Source organism: Macaca nemestrina, chromosome X (genome assembly GCF_043159975.1).
Source record: "Macaca nemestrina isolate mMacNem1 chromosome X, mMacNem.hap1, whole genome shotgun sequence".
In the NCBI taxonomy this organism is placed as follows: domain Eukaryota; kingdom Metazoa; phylum Chordata; class Mammalia; order Primates; family Cercopithecidae; genus Macaca; species Macaca nemestrina.
Genome location: NC_092145.1, coordinates 125,795,346 through 125,820,923, shown reverse-complemented (window position 1 = coordinate 125,820,923; position 25,578 = coordinate 125,795,346). Strand labels below are relative to the sequence as shown.

The following is a 25,578-nucleotide window of genomic DNA, read 5'->3' as shown; positions in this document are numbered from 1 at the left end:
ATTTCTTGATGACTCTCTTTGAATGATTAAATCCATACGTACATATGGTAATTCCTTTGAAATCTGTGTTACTAAGGTAAAAGAGATGTTCAATAATTATTTCCAAGCTCAAACATGTGTTCAAAGACTAAAGTAGGAGGAAGACAAGCATCAACAAATTTGGAGCTCCTTTAAACAGGACTTCAATGGCAAATAAGCATGTTCTTTCTGTTGACAGTTATGAAGTGAAGAAAGGTCTTGACTGGTCAGTTTCGTGTAGATCTGAATATGCACATCTGGGTTGAATTTTCCCAAGTAAATATAGCCATGAAAGTGTTAAATCATATATATTAATGAATTCATACAAAGGAGAGTTATGCTCTTAATCATCGTGATATTAGGAAGATAAAAATTTGGAATTATTATGAGAAATGGATGAAAGTTTTGATTGGGTATAATGGAAAGTAATGCAGAGCAGCAATGAGGTCTGAAATCATGCATTTACAGCCTATGACTTGAAATCTTGATATGTTTGAAACATAACAACAGCTTATAAAAACTCTTGAATACTTTCTGTACTTCTCTTTTTTAAGCCTATAAAAGTGTGAACTTGTTAAGTTTGGGAATATGGGTCTTTTAATAATGAACACACACTCATAGTGGGTATCCAAAAATATATTATTGATTGTTTTATATATAGATTGGAGAAATGAATGTAATGAGAGTAGACATGCTAGAATATCCATGAGGTAGTAACTGGATAAGACTTATCCTCTTATCATGAATTGCTGTAACAATGGACACATTCTTTGAGACAGCCGTTTCCAGGCACTGAGCAAAGCTAAAAAAATAAAAAATAAAAATAAAAAAAAACCACCTTTGATACTTAAGAGAGGGAAACACATGGGGTGAGTCATTTTTCAACCTGGTTTCTGTCTGGGGATAGTTTTCAGGATGTGATACCGGGAGGTGAAGTCTAAGTAGAGAAACAAGGGAGAAACAATACAAATGGTGATTGACTTCTTACTGGAAACAATGGCTGCCAAAATTAGGAATGTCTGCTCTTCAAAAGACACTATTACAACAATAAAAAGATCAATCAAAGACTAGAAAAAAATTTGCAAATCACAAATTTGAGAAAGGCTTATATCCAGAATATGTTTCAAAATCAGTAATATGAAAAATAATTTTGAACAGGCACTTGTTAAAGTAAAAGTTATTCATGACACTTACTAAAGAATGGTAAGAAATACTTTATTTAGGACTACTGCAATAGGTATACGGATTACTGCAATGGTGTTTTGCAGTAGAGGGAGAGAGACTGGGTTCAGCTCTGAATACAAGGAAAAGTGGGAATTGATACACAGGGAGCAGAGAGGCGGATCAGTAAATGGAAAATTATTAAGGGAAAGCATAACTGGTAAGGGGGCGATTCTGGCTAAACAGACCTAGCTATATTTTTGCTGAAGACAGGCCAGGGTAATCGGACCTGGGGGTGCTGATGAGAGACAAGGATTTGGTTTGATATCAAGGATGTAGGATTCTGGCTAAATCAATTTAGCAGGATTCTTCCCCAAATTGGGCAATGAAAAGATGGACATGGAAGTCTAAAAGTTGAGGCTTAATTAGGAAGATAATGCATAGAAGCCCGACTAAAGTTTGGTCAAGGAGAAACTCCTTGTCACACTTCACCAAAGAAATTGTACAGATGGCAAATTAGTACATGAAAATATGCTGAATATTATTGATCATTAGGGAAATCAAAACTAAAATGATGAGGTACCACTACTCACCTATTAGAATGGCAAAATAGTTTCTGATAAGTACTGGTAAGGCTATGAAGCAACTGGAAATACGTTACTGGTGTGAATGCTAAATAGTATAGCCACTTTGGAAAACAGTTTATTGGTTTCTTAAAAAGTTAAGTGTTCATCAATCAGAAACTTCACACAAGTGAAATAAAAATGTTAAGTTTACAAAAAAATCTGCTCATGAATGTTCATAGTGGCTTTATTCATAATCACCAAAATTTGAAACAACACAAATATTTTTCCAATGTAGAATGAACAAAAATAATGTGGTATATTCACACAATAAAATACTACTCAGCAATAAAAATGAATGAATTATTGATACATCCAATGACTTAATAGATCTCAAATTTGTTATGCTAAATGAAAGAAGCCAAATGTAAAGGATACGTAGAGCATGATTTCATTTATATGCTCATCTGGAAAAGGCAAACTTATATGGACAGAAAATAGATCCATAGCTACTAGTGGCTGGGAGTGGGAGGACAGGTTGAATTGAAAGGGCCACATGGAAAAATGCTTTGGGTGATGGCTGTGTTCTATATAGTGATTAAGGAGATATATGACTTTATGTGTTTCTGAAAACTAGTAAAATTGTATACCTAAAGGGTAAATTTTACTGTTTGTAATTTGTACCTTAAAAAATGAAAAATGTAGGATGTATAATAGCCCTTTTCAGATAAAAACTGAAGAAATTTGCTGACAGCAGATCTGGCCTCTGAAAGAAGATAAAGAAGATCATTTGCTACAAAGAAAAATGATACTGGAGAGAAACAGAAATCAATAACAAAATGAAACGAGACAGAAACGGCAAATATGTGGGTAAATATAAATGCTTTCGATTTTTGTCTTGTTTTTTAGTTTCCATAGTTTTTTAAAAAACTAATATTTGAAGGATAAATAAAAATATAGTCATGTGTTACTTTGCAATGAGATACATTCTAATAAATGTTTTTGGTTTTTGTTATTTTTAACTTTTATCTTAGGTTCACAGGTACATCTGTAGGTTTGCTATATTGGTAAACTCATGTCATGGGGGTTTGTTGTATAAATTATTTTGTCATCCAGGTACTAGTCCTAGTATACTTATTTTTATTATATTTATTATAAATATTATATATTATTTCATATATGTTATATATAATAAATATCATTATAAATAAAAATATTTATTTTTCTGATCCTCTCCCTCCTCCCACCCCACACCCTCAAGTAGGCCCCAGTGTTTGTTCTTCCCCTCTTTGTGTCCGTGAGTTCTCACAATTTAGTTCCCACTTATAAGCGAGAACATGTGGTATTTGCTTTGTGTGTCTGCGTTAGTTTGATAAAGATAATGGCCTCCAGCTCCATCCGTGTTGCTGTAAAGGACATAGTCCCATTCTTTTTTATGAATGCAAAGTATTCCATGGTGCATATGTACCACATTTTCTTTAACCAATAATCCATTGGTAGACATTAAGTTGATTCCATGTCTTTGCTATTGTGGATAGTGGTACAATGAACATACACATGCATGTGTCTTTATGATAGAAGGATGTGTATTCCTTTGGATGTATACACAGTAATGGGATGGCTAAGTCAAATGGAAGTCTTTTTTTTAGGCCATTGAGGAATCTCCACACTGCTTTCCACAATGGTTGAACTAATTTACACTCCCACCAACAGTGTGAGAGTGTTCTCTTTTATCTGCAACCTTGCACAGCATCTGTTATTTTTTTGACATTTTAGTAATAGCCATTTTAACTGGTGTGAGATGGTATCTCATTGTGGTTTTGATTTGCATTTCTCTAAGATCAGGGATATTGAGCTTCTTTTCATGTATTTGTTGGCTGCATTCATGTCTTCTTTTTAAAAAGTGTCACCAGGCACGGTGGCTCACGCCTGTAATCCTGGCACTTTTGGAAGCTGAGGCAGGTGGATCACCAGGTCAAGAGTTCGAGACTAGCCTGGCCAACATGGTGAAACCCCGCCTCTGCTAAAAATACAAAAATTAGCCAGGCATGGTGGCGGGCACCTGTAATCCCAGCTACTCAGGAGGTTGAGGCAGGAGAATAGCTTGAAACTGGAAAGAGGAGGTTGCTGTGAGCCAAAATCGTACTCACGGCACTCCAGCCTGGGCAACAAGAGAGAAACTCCATCTCAATAACAATAATAATAATGATAATACATAAATAAATAAAAATAAAAATAAATAAAAAGTGTCTGTTCATAGCCTTTCAATAGGGTTATTTTTTTCTTGTAAATTTGTTTAAATTTCTTGTAGATGCTGGATATTAGGCCTTTGTCAGATGCATAGTTTGCAAATATTTTCTGCCATTCTGTATATTGTCTGTCTGCTTGGCTGATACTTTGTTTTGGCATACAGAAGCTGTTTCACTTAATTAGATACCATTTGTCAACTTTTGCTTTTGTTGCAATTGCTTTTGGAGACTTTATCGTGAAATATTTGCCAGTTTCTGTGTCCAAAATGATATTGCCTAGGTTGTCTTCCAGAGTTTATATAGTTTTGGGTTTTACATTTAAGACTTTAATTCATCTTGAGGTGATTTTTGCATATGGTGTAAGGAAGGAGTCCAGTTTCAACCTTCTGCATATGACTAGCCAGTTATCGCAGCATCATTTACTGAATAGGGAATCTTTTCCCCATTGATTTTCTTTACTGGTTTGTTGAAGATCAGGTAGTTGTAGATGTGTGGCTTTACTTGTGGGTTACCTATTTTTTCCCATTGATCTATGTGCCTGTTTTTGTAGCACTACTATGCTGTTTTGGTGACTTACAGCCCTGTAGTGTAGTTTGAAGTCAGGTAGCATGATGCCTCCAGATTTGTTCTCTTTGCTTAGGATTGATTGCTTGGCTATTCAGATCCCTTTTTTGGTTCCATATAATTTTTCAAATAGGTTTTCTAGTTCTGTGAAGAATGGCATTGGTAGTTTGATAGGAATAGCATTAAATCTGTAAATGCCTTTGGGCAGTATGGTCACGTTAATGCATTGATTCTTCCTATCCATGAGCATGGAATGTTTTTCCAATTATTTGTATTATCTCTGATTTGTTTGAGCAGTGGTTTGTAATTCTAAATGAGATCTTTCACCTTCCTGGTTAGCTGTATTCCTATTTTATTATTTTTATGGCAATTGTGATTGGCATTACATTCCTGATTTGGCTCTTGGTTTGGCTGTTGTTGGAGTATAGAAATGCCAGTGATTTTTACATGTTGATTTTGTATCCTGAAACTTTGCTCAAGTTGTTTATCAGTTGAAGGAGATTTTGGGCCCAAACTATGGCATTTTCTAGAAATAGAATCATGTCATCTCTAAACTGGGATAATTTGACTTCCTCTCTTTTTATATAGAAGCCTTTTATTTCTTTCTCTTGCCTGATTGCTCTGTACAGGATTTCTAATACTGTGTTGAATAGGTGTGATGAGAGAGGGCATCCTTGTTTTGTGCTGGCTGTCAAGGAGAATGCTTCCAGCTTTTGCCGATTCAGCATGATGTTGGCTTTGGTTTTGTCATAGATAGCTCTTAATATTTTAAGGTATGTTCCTTAAATGGTGAGTTTGTTAAGGGTTTTTAACCTGAAGGGATGTTGAATTTTATCAAAAACATTTTCTGCGTCTGTTGAGATAATCGTGGTTTTTGTCTTTAGTTCTGTTTATGTAATAAATCACATTTATTGATTTTTATATGTTGAACCAACCTTGCATCCCAGGGATAAGACCTACTTAATCCTGGTGGACTAGCTATTTGATGTGCTGCTGGATTCAGTTTTTAAGCATTTTTTTTGAGGATTTTTGCATCAATGTTCATCAAGGATATTGGTCTGAAGTTTTCCTTTTTTGTTGTGTCTCTGCAAGGTTTTGGTATCAGGATGATGCTGGCCTCATAAAATGAGTTGGGCAGGAGTCCCTCCTCCCTCAGTTTTTTGGAATAGTTTCAATAAGAATGGTACTGCCTCATCTTTGTACATCTAGGAGAATTTGGCTGTGAATCCGTCTGGTCCAGGGTTTTTCTTGGTTGGTAGGCTACTTATTGTTGTTTCAGTTTTGGAGCTTGTTTTTGTTTGGTTCAGGGATTCAATTTCTTCCTGATTCAGTCTTTGTATATTGCATGTTTTCAGGAATTTATCGATTTCTTCTAGGTTTTCTAGATTGTGTGCATAAAGGTGTTTATAATAGTCTCTGATGGTTATTTATAGTTCGGTGGGGTCAGTGGTGGGGTCAATATCCACTTTGTCATTTCTATTTGTGATTATTTTGACCTTCTATTTTTTTCTTCTTTATTAGTCCAGCTAATAGTCTATCTATCTTATTAGTTTTTCAAAACACCAGCTCCTGGCTTTGTTAATTTTTTGAATGGCTTCTCATTTCTCAGTCTCCTTCTGTTCAGCTCTGATTTCAATTGTTTCTTGTCTTCTGTTAGGTTTGGGGTTGCTTTTCTTTTGCTTCTCTTGTTCTTTTAGTTGTGATGTTCGGTTGTTAATTTGAGATCTTTCTCACTTTTTGATATGTGCATTTCCCTCTTAACACTGCTTTAGCTGTGTCCCAGAGATTGTCCTATGTTATACCGTTGTTCTCAATAGTTTCAAAAAACTTCTTGATTTCTGCCTTAGTTTCATTATTTACCCCCAAAGTCATTCAGGAGCAGGTCATTTAATTTCCATATAATTATATGATTTTGAGTGATTTTCTTAGTCTTGAATTCCATTTTTATTGCACTGTTGTCCTAGAGAGTGGTTGCTATGATTTTTCTTTTGCATTTGCTGAGGATTGTTTTATGTCTGACTGTGTGGTTGATTTTAGAGTATGTGCCATGTAGCAATGAAAAGAATGTATATTCTGTTGTTTTTGGCTGGAGAGTTCCATAGATGTCTATCAGATACATTTGGCCCAGTGTTGAGTTTGGTTCCTGAATACCTTGGTTAATTTTCTGCCTCGATGATCTGTCTAATGCTGTCAGTGGAGTGTTGAAGTCTCCCACTATTATTGTGTGGGAGTCTAAGTCTCTTTGAAGGTCTCTAGGCACTTGCTTTATGAATCTGGGTGCTCCTGTGTTGAGTGAATATATATTTAGAATGGTTAGGTCTTCTTGTCGAATTGAACCTTTTACCATTATGTAATGCCCTTCTTTGTCTTCTTTGATCTGTTTTGGTTTAAAGTCTGCTTTGTCTAAAATTAGTATTGCAACTCCTACCTTTTCTCTGTTTTCCATTTTCTTGGTAGAATTGTCTCCATCTCTTTATTTTGAGCCTACGGGTGTCACTGCATGTGAGATGGGTCTCTTGAAGACAGCATGCCTGTAGGTCTTCCTGTTTGTCCACTTTGCTACTCTGTGCTTTTTAAATGAGAGCATTTAGCCCATTTACATTCAAGGTTACTATTGATATTTGTGCATTTGATCATATCATCATGTTGTTAGCTGTTTATTATTCTGACTTGTTTATATGATTACTTCATAGTGTTACTGGTCTATGTACTTAAGTGTATTTTTGTAGTGGCTGGTAATAGTCTTTCCTTTTCATATTTACTGCTTTTTTCAGGAGCTCTTTTAAGGTATGTCTGGTGGTCATGAATTCCCCCAACATTTGCATCTCTGAAAAGGATTTTATTTCTCCTTCCCTTATGAAGCTGAGTTTGGCTGGATATGAAATTTCTGCTTGGAATCTTTTCTTTAAGAATGTTGACTATAGGCCCTCAGTCTCTTCTGACTTGTATGTTTTCTGCTGAGAGGTCCACTGTTAGTCTCATGGGCTCCCCTTTGAAGGAGACCTGTCCTTTCTCTCTAGCTTCCTTTAACATTTTTTTCTTTCATTTTGACCTTGAAGAATCTGATGATTATGTGTCTTGGGGATGAGATTCTTGTGAAGTATTTTGCAGGGGTTTTCTGCATTTCCTGAATTGGAGTGTTGGCCTCTCTGGCTAGATTGGAGAAAATCTCATGGATGATATCCTTAAATATGTTTTCCAAGTTTCTTCCATTTGTCCTATCTCTTTCAAGGGTGCCAATAAGTCATAGATTTGGTCTCTTTACATAATTCCATGTCTCTCATATATATTCTTCATTCATTTTCATTCTTTTTTCTCTATTCTTGTCTAATGATTTTATTTCAGAAAGCCAGTCTTCAAGCTCTGAAATTCTCTCCTCAGCTTGGTATATTCTGCTGTTAATACTTGTGACTGCATTAGGAAATGCATTTAGAGAGTTATTCAGCACTATCAGGCCAGTTACATTGTTTTCTATATGGATATTTTGTCTGTCAGGCCCTGTATCATTTTATTTTCAGTCCTATCTTTCATAAATTGGATTGCAATGTTCTCCAGTGCAGAAGCGATGATGCAGGAGGAACCTGGGGGCTGCACTGCAAACAGGTATGGTCAGGTTGGGGCCCCAGGAGAGGCCAGCTGACAAAGGTGTGCTCAGGTTAGACTAGCCCTGTCTTGTGCAAGACTGTCCTGAAGAGTTCAGCTCTGACAGTTCCCTTAGGGCGAAATTATCCTATGGGTGCAAGTTGAGCTAGGGGAATGTGTATCCCTGGCCATGCTCTACTAGAGACTCTCCTGTACTAAACTCTCCAGGCTCCAAACTGGCTGGAGTTCTGCCCTTACCACTTCTCTAAGCAGCTTTCCCTGCCAATTCAAGTTGTGGTGGTCAAGGAGTCTCCTCCTGCTGGGATATCAGAGACCCATGGTGAGAACAGGTTCCTCCTTGCCTGTTCAATTAATTCCTTCCCTGAGAGTCCCTGGAGGCCAGGAATGAGTCCCAGTATGCCGTAGCCCCATGCAGTGTTCCCAGCTTCCACCTCACTCAGCCAAGCATCTGCTCTCCATGTGCTCTCAATGCCTTTCCTGTGAAGATCTACTAGGAGTGTGCCAATGTTCCCAATGTCCCAGTCCCTAGGTGGGAGATGTTCCTCTTGGCTGCATCTAGTCCACCATCTTGGAAAGGGACCCTAATAAATGCTTTATTTGGCAATTTCATTGTTGTGTGAACATCACAGAGTATACTCACACAAACCTATATTGTATTGCCTACTGTATACCTATGATATATGGTATAGCTTATTGTTCCTAAAATATAAACCTATGTAGCATATTACTATACTAAATACTATAGGCAATTGTAACCCAATTGTAAGTATTTATGTATCTAAACATAGAAAAGGTACAGTAAAAATATGATAGTATAATCTTTTCAGACCACCATCATATATGCTGTTAGTATCTGAAATTTCATCATGTGATGCATGATTATATTTTACTGTAGGACTTTTGATGTATGTAGAAGCTAAATACATGACAACATAGCACACAATATAAGAAGGAAAGTAGAATTACAATTTTGTTAATGCTTTGAATTTTATACAAAGTTATATAATATTAATTCTAAGTAGATTGTGAAAAGGTAGGGATACAAATTATAATAAAAAGTAATGAAATAAGGATAATAGGTATGAATAAAAATCCAGCAGAGATATAAAATAATAGACTAAAATATTAAAATAACACCAAGAAGCAGTAAATAAGGACAAAAGAAATGAACAATGTATGGGACAAGTAGAAAACAAATAGCTTAGAAGGAAGACAAATAAATCATAAAAAAAATGTGTCAATTCGGCCAGGCGCAGTGGCTCACCCCTGTAATCCCAGCATTTTGGGAGGCCAAGGCGGGTGGATCACCTGAGGTCAGGAGTTCGAGACCAGCTTGACCAACATGGAGAAACCCCATCTCTACTAAAAATACAAAATTAGCCAGGCGTGGTGACGCATGCCCATAACCCCAGCTACTCCGGAGGCTGAGGCAGGAGAATCGCTTGAACCCAGGAGGCAGAGGTTGTTGTGAGCCGAGATCATGCCATTGCACTCCAGCCTGGGCAACAAGAGTGACATTCCATCTCAAAAAATAACAATAATAATAATAATAATAATAATTTAAAAAGGGTCAATTCACTAGGAAGACATAACAATGCTCAAAGTGAATGAACCAAATAACAGAGTTATGAAACAGATGAAGTGAAAATTGACAGAACTAAAGTAAGAAACACAGAAAGCCATAGTCATTGTTGGTGAGTGCATTACTGAAGCATTACCTGCTTCAGTAACTGATACGAGGTCAGGAGATCAAGACCATCCCATCTCTACCAAAAATACAAAAAAAATTAGCCGGGCGTGGTGGTGGGCGCCTGTAGTCCCAGCTACTCCGGAGGCTGAGGCAGGAGAATGGCGTGAACCCGGGAGGCAGAGCTTGCAGTGAGCCGAGATCGTGCCACTGCACTCCAGCCTGGGCAACGGAGCGAGACTCCGTCTCAAAAAACAAACAAACAAACAAAAACAAGTAGACAAAAGATCATAAGGCTGTAAAATCTTTCAAAAACAGTGTTAACTTACTCAACCTGATTGACATTTATAGATCACATCAATTGCTGAACACATTGTTTTTCTTGTGCACATGGGATTTCCGTCAAGAATGACAATTGCTGGGTAATAAAATAGGCATTGATACATTTGAAAAGACTAAACACTTATGGCATATGTTCTTTGAACATAACAAAATAAAGTTGAAAATGCATAATAAGAAAATATTTAGAAAACACCCCAAACTTTGGAAATTAACCAACTTTTCTAAATAACTCATGGGTCAAAGAATGCATCACAAAGGAAACTAAAAAAGACATCAGGTCGGGCGCGGTGGCTCACGCCTGTAATCCCAGCACTTTGGGAGGCCGAGGTGGGCAGATCACGAGGTCAGCAGATCGAGACCATCCTGGCTAACACGGCGAAACCCCGTCTCTACTAAAAATACAAAAAATTAGCTAGGCGTGGTGGTGTGCACCTGTAGTCCCAGCTACTCAGAGGCTGAGGCAGGAGAATGGCGTAAACCCGGGAGGCGGAGCTTGCAGTGAGCTGAGATCGCGTCACTGCACTCCAGCCTGGGCGACAAAGCGAGACTCCGTCTCAAAAAAAAAAAAAAAAAAAAAAAAAAAAAAATTGAATTCAAATGAAAGCACAGAATGTCAAAATTTGTGGAATGCTACTAAAGCAATACTTAGATGAAAATGTATACCGTTGCCTGCATATTGTATAAAATAAATAAGATTTTAAATCAATGATTAAATCACTTTTCCCATTTTAAAGGCTTTACACTACCTAATTTCAATCTTTCTATAACGCTACAGTAATTGAGATGCTGTGGTTTTATAAATGGATATGCAAATGCCTCAAAAAAACAGAAGTAAGTTGAACAAATAGGGCTGGAGCAACTTAATAAACATAGGAAAAAATCAGCCTTGTTCCCTTTTTACCCAGTGCACAAAAATTAATTTGAGATGGATGAAGACCTTAATATAAAAGCTAAAACTGCAACAGTTTTTAAAAGAAAACATTACAGACTATTTTAGGGAACACAGAGTCTGCACAGATTTCTTAGAGAGGTCATCACAAAAATTTATTAACCATAAAGAAAAATGATAAATTGGACTTCATCAAAATAAAAGTCTGCTTTTCAATACTCATCTTTATGAAAATAAAAATGCCAACCACAGAGAGAGTGAAAATTTTAGCAACACACATGTCTGATAAAGAACTTGTGTCTAGAATATATAAGTATCTCTCAAAACGACTAATAAAAAATGAACAAAATACTTGAACAAATACTATATAAAAGAATATTTGTGAATAGCCAATCAGTATATGTAAAGATTCGCATGTTATTAGTCATCACAGAAATGGAAACTAAAACTGCAGTGATACAAACACTTCAGAAAACTGGTTGACAATATTTTAAACAGTTAAACACATATCACTCTTATTACTCTATGATTCCACTTCTTGGTATTTATTTAAACAAAAATAGTTGATCACACAGACTTGTAAGTGAATGATTGTAGAAGTTTTATTCAAAATAGTCAAAATGGGAAATAATTTTAAAGTCTTTCAGCAAGATGGTACATAAACTGTGATATATTCAGGTAGTGAAGTAATATTTAGCAATGAAAATGAACTACTGATACACAAACCAACGTGTATGAATCTCATAGAAATAATGTTGACATTACTTGGTGTAGAATAATCCCACTCCTCTGTATTTGTCATCCCCTAAAGGAGATGTGATAATTTGCAAATCTGGCTGTTTCTAGAGGAAATACACAAAACACTACATTTTTATGATTCTATTTAGATGAAGTTCTAGAACATGCAAATCTAACCGATGGCAATAGAAATCAGAGCAGTGATTTCTTATCTAGGGGAATATGATTAGAAAAAGGAAGCACCAGGGTCTCTTGACCTTATCTTGAGTGGATATAAATTACATGTGTGTATATTATATGTGAATGTTTTTATTACATGTGTGTATATAAAATCTCATGGAATTGTGATACAAGCAGGAGACAGGAAAATACTGGGTAGAATAAGGCAATTCCCTGGCAAAGGCCCCACCCTCAAGCCTGGAAATCCACAGATATAAATGGGAACAGGCATTCCTGTTTTCACACACAAGAGTTGCCTTTTGGCCCACCACATCTCCCTATCTTGTACCAATATAAACCCCAAACTCCAGGCTCCACAAGCAGATGAGCAGATGAGCAAATGCACAGAAGAGCAGAAGAGGAGAGATGAGAAGGGGCGTATGAACATTGAGAGGAGTTCAGCTGAGGATGAACAGAGAGGAGATTGGCCGCTGAGCAGGAAAGAGGAAGATCATCTTTTCACTCCATCCCCCTTCCAGCTCCCCATCCTTCCCACTGAGAGCCACCTCCACCACTCAATAAAACCCCCACATTCACCACCCTTCAAGTCCATGTGTAACCTGATTTTTTCTGAATGTCGGACGAGAACTTGGGATACAGAAATCTGTCACACTGGCCCACTGCCCTTGCAAAAAGGCAGAGGGTCCACTCAGCTGTTCAACACTTAAGCCGTCTGTGGAAGGTAAAGCTAAAAGAGCCCAGTGTAATACAACCCACTTGGGCTTTAGGAGTCTCAGACATCCACCCCTAGATGCTACAGTTGGGCGAGAGCCCAACAAAGGGCTCACCCCAGCTCTTGCACCTGTCCCTCTGCATGCTCCCCCCTCCTGTAAGGGGTTTGAGTGCCGGACATACAAGCCACACCCCTGTCACATGTCCTGCAAGGAAGGTCAGGGAACTCTCCCATTTCAATTATACACTTACAATCTGTTCATTTCACTGTATGTAAATTTAACCTTAATAGTATTTTTAAATTTCAAGTTAATTTGTTGAGAAAATATATGTAGACTGATTAATACAGGGGGACATTTGCCCAACATACAAGAATTCCTTTTCTTTTTTGATCTAGTTTGGTTTACTTGCAAACATTTTACATGTAGTTTTGAAACCTAAATTAAAATAGCCCTCTGTTCTGTGGCTCTGTTCTTAAAAGTCATTCAGCGTCACTGAAACACATATATTGATTTGACAATCAATATTAGCTTTTAAGTATAATGGATACATACCATGTAACTTCTATTATTCCTGTATATCTAAGTGATCATTTATGTGTGAGAAGGTTATTTAATTTCTTCTACTCAGGGATTTAAAAAATAGACCAGGAAGATTATTGAATAAATGCTCAAGATGCCTTGTAATCAGCAGTGTTGGATAAAAAAACAAACAAACAAAAAAATCCTTTAACTACATTAGTGGTTTGGATAAAATGAATTCAAACCTACTTTTACATTACTTAGAGTAGAATTATTCCACTCCCATGCATTTGCCATCCCCTAAAGGAGATGTGATTATTTGCAAATGTGACTGTTTTTAGAGGAAATATCAACTATCCACAGCTATCTGCAGCACTTCAGTTCAGCAGACCTAAAGACTCTGGACACAAAATATTACTAGGCATGACATCAGAAATTTACCATGGCAGGTTGCTGAAAATTTAAAAGGGAATACACTTTTTTTTTTATTTGTCCTGACTAGAATGCCAGCATTCATCTGTACTAGCTAATCTCAACAAGAAAAGTTATGGGGGAACTTAGATGTCTGCAGCTTTCAGAAATTGGTTCATCTATCTGTTTCCAGGATAAGTGAATTACTTATCAGTGACTCAGCATGTCTCTGGTGTTTGAAGGTGTATTGCACAGATTAAAACGGGGGTTTATTTATTTCTGGAGCTAGGAAACAAATCCAATTAAAATAAACGATTCGAGAAGATTTTTATTTCTGCAAGTTATGAAAAATGTCTTTAATATAAAAATCGAGTGTCTGCATTTTATGAACCACCCTGTACTTAGACTCCAATGTATTTTCAGTACTTGCCTTTTCACATATTAAATGGCTATTAAATGCCCATGTGTTGTAAATTAAATTTCAGAAGATATTAGAATAAGAAATAAAAATGAAAAAAAAAAAGCTGAAGCTACACTTTCTCTTTCCTAACAGAACCTCAATTTTGTTTGGGTATCTACTCCACCTCCAGCTCCACATGGAATGGCTATTTGCTGATGGAATCAAAATACAGCATTTCTCTTGGCTATTCTTGTCCAGGTAAGTCATGTAATCTAAATTACACTAATCAGAGTTAATTATATTCATCTTTTGGAGAGAAGTTATTCTCTTTTGTTTCAATGAATAAATAAAAATGTCAGCACTCCCAGGCCAGGCACGGTGGCTCATGTCTGTAACACCAGTACTTTGGGAGGCCAAGGCAGGCAGATCATGAGGTCGGGAGTTTGAGACCAGCCTGGCCAACATGGTGAAACCCCATCTCTACTAAAAATACAAAAATTAGCTAATTAGCTGAGTGTGGTGGCAGGTGCCTGTAATCCCAGCTACTCGGGAGGCTGAGGCACGAGAATCGTTTGAACCCAGGAAGTGGAGTTTGCAGTGAGCTGAGGTCGTGCCACTGCACTCCAGCCTGGCGACAGAGCGAGACTCTGTCACAAAAAAAAAAAAAAAAAAAAAAAAGTAAGCACTCCCAGTTGCCATAGGCATGCTCCTGAAAATAAGTTGGTATTTGGGAGAGCAAAGTAAAGAGATGCATATTTTATTGAATCACTGAAACACTGGTGTTTCTGTATTTGAAGCCTACCCTACCTCTAATCTTCATGGTATGCAAAGAAGTGCATTTCCTTGTGGTTTATGGAATTTGATTCAGTCTTTCTTATCTTTCTAAAAAAATTTTATGTAATTTTATATATTTTAAGTTTATTTACTTATTTATTTTAAAGACAGAGTCTTGCTCCATCACCTAGGCTGGGGTGCAGTGGCTCATTCATGGCTCACTATAGCCTCAAACTCTTGGACTCAGGCAATCTTCCTGCCTCAGCCTCCCAAAGTGCTGGGATTACAGGTGTGAGCAACTGCGCCTGGCTAGTTTTTCTTATCAAAAATATTCTTCTAAACATCGTGAAAGTACCTCGTTATATATACTTGGGCCTTGCTTCACAGTAAAATATTTTGCTCTTGGTCTGATTTTTAGGCTAACATACTCATAGTTTATGGATCTTGTCTACATTGCAAGCAATAGAGAAAATTTGAATGTATTTTAGTTCATACAGTGTCATCCAGTTCTGAAGGGGTTACCAAACTATCTTCAAGAATACAGATAGGAGCATAAGTCGACAGGTCAGTGTCACCAAAATTCTCAAAATTATAAAAAAACCTCGGGTGTGAAATAAAGCCTCAAAACCAAAATCTCCCAAACGCAGAGTCAAATAATCATGAATTGAACTTAAGAAAATTGGACTAAAGTATAGCAATTTTGGAAGAATAGAGATTCAAAAAGAAGTAATTTCTATTTTATCTGCTCTATGACTATTGAATGATAATAGGTGCCAATGGTCTTATTGAAGTTTTCTGTTAGAGAATTGTGGTTCAGTTTCATTCCAGAGCATGAGATAGTGGTAAAAAAATAGAGAGGAGATTATCCTAAGTATGAGAAGCAGAAAAAAGATAACCTGTGCTTACGTTCCATCAATACAGAAATAATTTTACAATGCAGGCTTAACAGTCACAAGTTAGGAAAATGAAAATCAATTATTTTTAAGTAGTAAAGGACTTAGACTACCCTGAGATGATCAGAAGAAAAGTAGATGGGAGAGAAAAAATATCCTGAAAAAAAAAAAAAAAAATCCACAATCAGTGGCCATTGTGGCAGAATTTCAGATTCATTATAAAAGCCATGAGAAATACACCCTGAAAGAAGTTGAAACTACAGCAAAACCTTGCTTAATCTGCAAAGCCGGAAGGAGCATGTGTATGTGAGTTAATTGCAGGCCAGAATTATAGAATTTAAAAAAATAAAACCATATCATTGCTTTCTTTTTCAAATCTTTGATTTTAAGTTCAGGGGTACATGTGCAGCTCTGTTAGATAGGTATACTCATGTCATGAGGTTTCTTGTACTGATTATTTCATCACCCAGGTATTAAGGCAAGTATTCATTGGTTATTTTTTTCTGATCTTTCCCCTCCTCCCACACCCCCACTCTCCAATACACCCCAGTGCCTGTTGTTCCTCTCTGTGTGTTCTCATCATTTAGCTCTCACTTAAAAGTAATTTAAGGCTGGGCTTGGTGGCTCACGCCTTTAATCCCAACACTTTGGGAGGTCGAGGTGGGTGGATCACGAGGTCAGGAGTTCGAGACCAGCCTAATCAACATGGTGAAACCCTGTCTCTACTAAAAATACAAAAATTAGCTGGGTGTGGTAGCATGTGCCTGTAATCCCAGCTACTCAGGAGGCTGAGGTAGGAGAATCATTTGAATCCAGGAGGCAGAGGTTGCAGTGAGCTGAGATCATACCCCTACACTCCAGCCTGGGTGACAGAGCGAGGCTCTGTCTCAAAAAAAAGTAATTTAAAAAAGAATAAGAATGAGTTCACAGGTAGATTCCCTTAAAAAATAATTGTGATAAATACAAAATTGGGGTATCTGTTACTCACATGAAATTATCTCAAATGCTCATATGTCCATGAAAACAATCCTATTAGATGAGTTAAATATTGCCATGTAAATATGGCTGCATTTAGAATTATCTTCTATGAAGATAGGAGATGATATGCAAAGAGGTATGTATTTTGCTTGCCAAGTAACTGTTTGGGAAATAGTCCCCCTTAATCTCAGTCCCTCTAGAACTTTCATCCCTCACCTTCATGTTCTGTTCAACCAAATAATCTCAAGTTCCTGTCTGTATTGATTGGTTCAGGTTTGTCATGTGATCTAAGCCCAACCAACAAGATTAGTCTTTGGGTCTATAACCAAAACTATCCAGAAAGTAGTCTCTCTTGCCTTGGGAGATTACGTGCATTCAGGACCATGCAAACCTGGGACGTGAAGGCTAACTTTGCCATCACATAGAGAAAAATTCCCTGACGTGTATTTGTATCAGAAGCCAACTCTACATCCCAAAGTGTCCATTATATTGTATATCACCACACTTCTTAAGAAATATTGTTGAATTGTGTTTCTGTCATTTGCCATCCAAAAAGTCCTAACTAATACACTTGGATAATAACCTCCTTATCTAAATATTTACATATACTAAAGTAGGAGTGTCCACTTGAACACAAGCAGATGTAAAACCACATCACTCTAAAGAAAAAAAAAACAATTAATTTAATATCAAACTCTATATAAACAGAAAAGCACATATAATTTCGTGAAAGTCAGGAAAAAAAGTCCAAGTGCGAATACAAAAAAGAGAAAAAAAGCAGTTTGACTTTTTAATAAAATTATTCTAAGTAAAAGAATCCATATGATCATTGATTAAAGGGTTTCTAATAGAACTAAAAACTTTCTACATTCTGAAGTTTATAATATGAGAGCACTCAACCTCCACCTAGCTTAACCTTTGATACAGATGCTGAAAAGACTGTTTGATGAATAAATTAATGTATGAATGAATGTGGGTACACACACGTATGAATGAAGACAATTACAGGTTTCATGTGAACACCAGATCTATCCATGACTTTTCTGAGCGTATTACCAGATTGTGCCTGAATGGAATAACATGCTAAAACCTGTTGTTATATATATATGGTTCTTTGTTACGCGTAACAAAGCTCAATGTGTTGTCACCTGTCCTCTAATCCCCATTAGCTTGTCTTTTCTAGCAGAATAAAATAGCCAAATTCCAGTGCCTTCATTGATATCTTGAGCTGGATAAAGACTATAAGGTTTTCCAAATAATTTATGTAGATGCACTCTCAAGAAAGTGAAACATAACTCTTTACTCTTTAATGTGGGAATGAGAGCAATGGAGAAATCTGGCAAACACTACATCAGCTCAGTGATAAATTTTAACATCAACAATTGTATTAGTCAGTATTCTCTAGAGGGACAGACTCCTCTCTATGTGTGTATGTGTGTGTGTATGTATATATTCTATTATGTATATACATATCCTATTATGTACATATATATCCCATTATATACATATATATCCTTTTATGTATATACACACATATATATCCTATTATTTGTATATATATCCTATTATGTACATATATATCCTATTATATACATATATATCCTTTTATATATATATATACACATATATATCCTATGATGTGTGTGTGTGTGTGTGTGTACATATATATATATATGGGAGTTTATTAAGTATTAACTTACCTGATCACAAGGTCCCACAATACGCTGTCTGCAAGCTTGAGAAGCAAGGAGACCCAGTCCAAGTCTCAAAACCAAAGAACTTGGGTCTGATGTTCAAGGGCAGGAAGCATCCAGTATGGGACAAAGATGTAGGCTGGGAGGCTAGGCCAGTCTCACATCTTCACGTTTTTCTGCCTACTTTATATTCACTGGCAGCTTATTAGATGGTGCCCACCAAATTAAGGGTGGGTCTGCCTTCCCCAGCCCACTGACTCAAATGTTAATATCCTTTGGCAACACTTTCACAGACACACCCAAGATCAATATTTTGCATCCTTCAATCCAATCAAGTTGACACTCAGTATTAACCATCACAACAATGATAAGCCATGGGATTGCATGTGCCATGGATATGATGCAATGACAATGGCACTTGACTTCTGTGATCTTCCTCCTAAAAGCCATAGCACCTGTCTAATCATAAGAAAAACATCAAACTCCATTTGAGTGAAATTCCACGAAATATCTGATCAGTAGTCTTCAAAATCGTCAAGGTCCTTGAAAACAAGTCATGTATGAGAAATTGTCACAGCCAGGAGAAGCCTAAGGAGACATGACAAGTAAATATAATGTGGTGTCCTGAATAAGAAAGGTCCTGGAACAGAAAAAGGTCATTAGAAAAAAAAAATACACAAACAAACACAAAACAAAGTAAAAAACAAACAAAAACTACGGAAATCTGAATAAAGTCTGGATATTAGTTAATAGGAATATGTCAATATTCATTCACCAATGGTGACAAATATTCTACACTAATGTAAGATATTAACAATAGGGGAAGTTGAGTGTGGGGTGTACTGAAACTCTCTCTACTATCTTTGAAATTTCTTTGCTAATCTAAACCTATTCTAAAATTAAATTTTTATTTTACAAAAGATGAACATAGTATAAAAAGGAGGGAAGTGAAACGTAGGGGTAATAAATGAAAAGAAATAGAACAAGTACACTGACACCCCACAAGAATGTTGTTTAAGTACAACAAAATGTGTGCTAAGTCATGCTTTTGTTTAAAAAATAATTCCTAAGGTTTGCATCTAGTGAGTTTAAATAATACAAATCACATTCCTTTTTTATTACTTAACCTCTAAATCATGTCTTTGTTTATCATCAGCTATTTTCTTAACTTCTTTGGTCACATCCATGTCCCTCTCATACCTGAATTCTTAAAAACCTTGACAGGCCTACCTAAGGATTCCTCTGTTCTCTTCTGCCTTCCAGTCCTTTTATTTCCACTATTTTATATTGTTTTATTTTAACGCTCTCATAGCACAATGATCTGTCCTCATCCTTTCTGCGTTTAATATTATTTGTCTTCACCTACTGTCTTGTCTCCAATCCAGAAATAACCAACCATGGTCCTGCAGATCAATTCTGTCATAAGATTTGGTCCACATCGTGCTTTATAATGAATAAAATTTAATAGTCAATTTGAAGTAACAGACTACGAATACGTGTAGCAACATGGATGAATCTGAAAAACATATTGAGCAAAAGAAACCAAAACCAAATTGGATGTGTAATTGCAATTTATATGAAGCTCTAGAACAGGCCAATCTAAGCTGTGGTTCTAGAAATCAAGAGTGGTGACTTCTGGAGGTGGGGCATTGACTGTAATGGGGCAAAAAGGAACATTTTTGGGTACTGGAAATATTTCATAACTCATTTGGGGTAAACATCACATGGATATATACATTTAATACAATTTATTCAACTGTATATTTCATACCTGTCTGATTTATTTTATATAAATTATACCTAAAATGTGTAGAAATGATGACTCAAAGATCAAAAGTTAATGAAGGTTGTTTTAAATTAATGTTTAAGTAATTTTTTAAATGACTATCAGCATCTTCAAATCAAAAATATGTTTCCTTTTTATAGAAAATGAGAAGACCTGGAAAAACTGAACCCATATTCCCACATAAGCCTAGCAGTTGGGTTACGGCCAATAAATTCTCACCATCTCAGTTGGACGTATACATCACTACTCTGCTATATGTGTCTTGCACTCAACCAGTTTCATTAATGTATGTCATCTCTGCAAGCACTTGGGTCTTTGAGTTCATGACTGGTCATTCCCTTTCATTCATTTAGGGCTTTTTATTTGTTTGATCCTTTGGTCCAAATTCTAGTTGTTACTCCCAGTGTGACTACGCTCCTTATATTTGGGCAAGTGGGGTCATCCTAACATTACACATGCATATCAACAGGATATCCGCAGTCTCATTGAAATGACAGATCCAAAAGTTTAGCTTATACAATAGGCAGTGGACCAAAGAAGAAAAACAATTACCACTGATCCAGAAAGCCTGGAAGTAGACTTTTTTTTTTTTTTTTTTTTGAAACAGAGTCTCACTCTTTTGCCTAGGCTGGAGTTGGAGTGCAGTGGCGTGATCTCGGCTCACTGCAACTTCCACCTTCCAGGTTCAAGCAATTCTCCTGCCTCAGCCTCCCGAGCAGCTTGGACTACAGTCACATGCCACCACACCCGGTTAATTTTTTATATTTTTAGTAGAAGTGGGTTTTCACCATGTTAGCCAGGATGGTCTCGATCTCCTGACCTTATGATCTGCCTGCCTCAGTCTCACAAAGTGCTGGGATTACAGGTGTAAGCCACTGTGCCCAGCTGGAATTAGACACTTTTTTAAAGTCACAAAGATGGAATACAAATAATTAAAAATGCAGAATGCATATGCATAGTGGAGATACTACATTATGAACAATTGACCTTTCCTGTTTTTTTTTCTGGGCTTCAATTTATAAAGGTATCAAGTCCTAAAACCTTTATCATTAGAATCTCTGAGTGAATTTCATTCCACAGTGATTTGATTTTTTCCAAAGGTCTTGCAATTAAGCACAGAGGATGTCAGTAATTTTATTAATGGGATTTCCTCCTAGTTTAAAGCTATTCCAATCATAAGGCTGCCTGAACACTATATAGATAACAAAAATATTTTAAAAGATTCCTTCATGGAAAAGTGATTAAAATAGTTTAGATCAAAATATACTTCACCTTCCCTCAGAGACTAGATATTAGATATATCCATTTAGAAGTAGAATTGTTTGGCTTACAGTCACTTGATGACTAATATATGAAAATCATGTGTTTGGCTTAGCAAGGGAATTTTACTTGGGAGACTATTCCTCTAATTTTTATTAAGTATCATATCCAGTGAAAATAGAAACATTGAAATTATGTGATCATCCAGTTTCCTTATAAAAACACTATGTTTCAGACAGTATCAAGAGGACATGATAACCAATCTGCAGGACATAGGAGCATAGCCTACTAGTAGAATGTTTTTCAAACCCATTATCAACAAAATTTACTAGACATGGCAAAAGAGGGGGGTAAAGAAGAAAAGAAACAATCACAACCAAAAAGATCTGTTGGCAAACACTTTTAGATTGCCATTTGAATAGACATTTTCTTACAATTAAAAAGAAATGAATTTAAGTAAGCACGTCATTTCTTTCCCTGTAGACATCTCCATTGATTCATTTCTCGGGGTTACTAGCCAACAGCATTTCAATTGCATTGTGCACTGTAGCATCTACAGTGCAGAATATGATAATTTGTGTTATGAATGATAAAAGAAAAACTTTGGAAGAATTGAATTTATTTAATTAAATTTATTTATTTGTTTTTGAGACAGAGTCTCACTTTTTCACCTAGGCTCAAGTGCAGTGGCATGATCTTGGCTCACTGCAACCTCCACCTCCCAGGTTCAAGCAATCTTTTTGACTCACCCTTCCAAGTAGCTGGGATTACAGGTGTGTACCACCACGCCCAGCTAGTTTTTGTATTTTTAGTAAAGACGTGGTTTCACCATGTTGGCTAGGCTGGTCTCAAACTCCTGACCTCAGGCGATCTGCCCACCTCAGCCTCCCAAAGTGGTGGGATTACAGGCATGAGCCCCTGTGCCCAGCCAACTGAATTAAATTTTAAGGAGTTTAATTGAGTGATGAAAAATTCATGAATCAAGCAGTCTCCAGAATCACAGCAGATTCCCAGAGATGGCAGCACAGCCACTAGGTGGAAGAAGATTTATAGACAAAAAAAGGGAAATAATGCACAGAAATTGAAAGTGAGATACAGAATAGCTGGATTGGTTACAGCTTGGCATTTGCCTTATTTGAACACAGTTTGAACATCAGCAGTGTATGAATGGTTGAAGTATGGCCACTGGGATTGGCCAAGACTTAGCTATTGTTACAGGTGCATACTCCTAAGTTAAGTTTTTGATCTTGTCTATATCAATGAAAAGTGTCCAACTCTATGTTAGAAGTAAATGCTTGGTGCCGCAAAGTGAAAATAGCACTCAGGCAAAAGTTTTCTCAGCAAGGCAATTTACTTCTATAGAAGGGTGCATCTTATGATGGAGCAATGGTGAGAGCACACTGCACAAGGGAGGGGAAGGGGATCTTATTCCTAATGCAGTCCCTACTGCTGTATCTTTCCTCTACTGGCTAGGGTTGGACCACACAGTCTAAGCTAATTCCAACTGGCTATTTTAAAGAGAGTGAGGGTATGAGCTGGAGTGACAGAGTGAGTAGTTTGGCAGGAAGGACAGTTACAGAGCAGGTGACTAAGGATGTCTAAGGACAGAGCAGGTGACTAAGGATGACTAAGGGCAGAGTAGGTGATAGGGGCTAGAAGGGAGTTGTTTACTGAAACTAGGGGCAAGGAGGCATAAAGAGCGAGGATGTTAAACTTTAAAATGGAGAACAAAGAACAGGGAAGCTGAACATACTAACATATTGGTTCTTTGAAGAGGAACTCAGAACTCATTTTGTTTAAGAATTTTTCCCCTCTAGGATTTCAAAGGGAGTTAACAGGCTAAAACCTTGGAGAGAAATTTTACTGTATCCTACAGTCTAAAATATTTGAAGATATTTATTCTGAGCCAAATATGAGTGACCACAGCCCATGTCACAGCCCTCAGGAGCTCCTGAGAACGTGTGCCCAAAGTGGTCAGGGTGCAGCTTGGTTTTATACATTTTAGAGAAGCATGAGATATCAATTAAACACATTTAACAAATATATTGGTTTGGTCCAGAAAGGCAGGACAACTCAAAGCGGGGGCTTCCCATTTGTAGGTAAGCTTAAACATTTTCTGGTTGACAATTGGTTGAGTTTGTCTAAAGACCTGGGATCCATAGAAAGAAAACGTTCAGGTTAAGATAAGAGATTGTGGAGACAAGGTTCTTTTGAAGTCATATAGTGGCTGCCCTTGGAGACAATAAATGACAAATGTTTCCTATTCAGATCTTTAAAAGGTGCTAGACTCTTAGTTAATCTCTTTAGGATTGGGAGGGGCTATAGAGATTCTTTATAGATGTAAATTTTCCCATACAAAGGTCAGCTTTTCAGGGCCATTTCAAGATATGGCAAATAAACACGTTTGGGAGGTAAAATATTTTTACTTTCTTCTTTGTCACATAATGTTATGCCAGAGTCAGATTGGAAAGTAAGTCATGATATATAAGGTTCAATAAAATCCATCTGATGAGAATTTATGGTTTGTAGGGCATGACTCTCCAGACCCCTTAGATGGGAATTTGGGCAAGATAAAGAAATCAGAGCTTAGTTCTCCAGTCCTATTAAGTCAGGTTGCAGTTTGTCCACAAGGACTCAAATATAGAGGTATGGAGTCCTTCTCAGGCCATATTTAGTTTGCTTTAACACTAAATTAGGAAGAAAAATACAAATCGAATTAAGCTGCAGTTCTGCCTTTCACAGTAGTAGAAAACAGTAGAACATCAGGTTTGAAATGTGAGATTTGATTTTGGTCAAGTATTCTAAGGCCAAAGAGAAGTAAGTAGCTAACAATGATATAATTTTCTGAGACACATTTGGAAGTTTCAGAAAAGCTATAAAGATTGATTCATCTTGGGGAAATGAAATAGGGTGAGGATGGAAAAGAGAGAAATTTTAATTGTGTATTGGTGTTTACAAATGTTGACCCAGATTTAGAACTTTGAAAAACAGAGTTAAATTATACCAGGCCAATCTCCTGAATGGCTCTGAGCAGTGAGGTGCTTGAGAAGTTGCAGAACAATGTTTCCCAAGCATTCATGGTCTTTCCTACCAAACTAGGTCAGTGTTGTTTGGATATGAAGTTTATTTTTTCATGGACATTAAAAATCCTAAAGTAATCTTTAATTTCTCTCTCCATTAAATTGTAAAGGAAGAAATAAATTTAAAGTTCTAAATTGCCCAGATTATTATCTAACTTTCTGAATTTGATAGAATACAGTTAAATATGTTTTAACTCTAATTCAATGAAAGATCATGATTTGAAACCCCCAAATAATAAGCATCTACTATGCTTTGCACTTTGCATTAATTATCTGAATTAATCCTTACTATGTCTCCATAAGATTTACTTCTATTATAATTCCCATTTTACAAATGAGGAAATTGAGATTTTAATTTGTTCAAAGCCACTATGCTAGCAAGTGGATGATTCAGGACTCAAATTCTGATCTGTCTTACTTCTAAACATTATAAAACTTATGTTGTAACACAAAGTGGGATACTCATAAGCCATTTTTTAAAAAATTAAATAAATGATACTGGAACAAATTAGAGTAGAAAATATTAGGCAACAACACAGGTTCGTGAACTTTTCTTTGAGATGTGTGTGTATGTGCACAGTATGTGCATGAGTTAGAATAAAATCATGTTTCTGACTGTACCACAGTAAAAAATTGAAAAATATTGCCGTCTATACCTTGAATCAAAATGATCTGTGGCAATTATAATATGCAAAAAAAGAAAAATCTTAAAGTACTATGACTGTCAGATTTGATTGGTAACTTCCTCAGATTTAGAAGCTGTATGGGCTATTTTTTTATTTTCTCCTTCACTAGATAGACAAGCAGATATCTCTCAGATGGTTCTCTGGATTTTACAACTCAGAATTTGATCAACAACTCTATGGTGCTTAAGCATATACGATATCTCATTTGATGCCAAGCAGCACTGTGAGTTAGGGCTCATGCAAACATTAGAGACGAGGACACAACTCAAATACCTTTTTGAAATATCACCCAACTAGTACAGGACAGAAATAGGAAACAAATATGGATCCAATGATGCCGACCCCTTCTCCTCACTCTCCTCACCTGCATATGGGAAGTACTCCATCTAC

The 25,578-nt window shown here is 36.6% G+C and overlaps 1 long non-coding RNA gene across 3 annotated transcripts in view; it reads left to right on the top strand.

Annotated features, from left to right (window-relative positions):
- Positions 1 to 2,464: 2,464 nt before the first annotated feature.
- The window catches only part of LOC105490342 (uncharacterized), a 178,427-nt gene continuing 155,313 nt past the window's right edge, over positions 2,465 to 25,578 (top strand). For 2 of the 3 annotated variants that reach the window (XR_011618171.1, XR_011618169.1), the window contains exons 1-2: positions 2,465 to 2,612; positions 14,191 to 14,295. This is a non-coding gene — a long non-coding RNA (uncharacterized lncRNA). The remainder of the gene's footprint in view (positions 2,613 to 14,190; positions 14,296 to 25,578) is intronic. The other variant, XR_011618170.1, reaches the window with a different exon arrangement.